A 462-nucleotide genomic window follows, 5' to 3' on the forward strand; every position below is an offset into this window, starting at 1 on the left:
AAAATAAAACTTCAAAAAACAACACTAGATTTGAAAACAGACTCATACGTGGTTCTGGTTCTGCTTCCATGTGATGGAGATTAAGTCATTTGACCCATCTAAGTCTTAATATAAAATTGGGGATAAAAACACCTTGCTACATTCTACACAACTTTGAGTAATGGTCACACAAATAACGGTGAGGAAAATGCTCTGCAAGCTCATTGAATGCGACCTTCTGAACAACAACTCCCAGCAGTGTTGGCAGAATTCTTTCCATGAAGGACAACATGGCACGCCTCCCTGCTCCTGGTCTTTTCTTTGAGCATGATTTGCTATCTATCACAAGGAAACAGCCACTTCAATATGGAAAGAGGTCTGACAGTATTCCATTTAAGAGAAGATTTTAAAATTTTTACCAAATGAAAAAGCATTTAAAGAGGCACTGTTCTAAGGAAGATAACTGGCCAAAGAGAAACTAAA

The sequence above is a fragment of the Propithecus coquereli genome, unplaced genomic scaffold, assembly GCF_000956105.1.
Source record: "Propithecus coquereli isolate 6110/MARCELLA unplaced genomic scaffold, Pcoq_1.0 Scaffold208, whole genome shotgun sequence".
Taxonomy (NCBI): domain Eukaryota; kingdom Metazoa; phylum Chordata; class Mammalia; order Primates; family Indriidae; genus Propithecus; species Propithecus coquereli.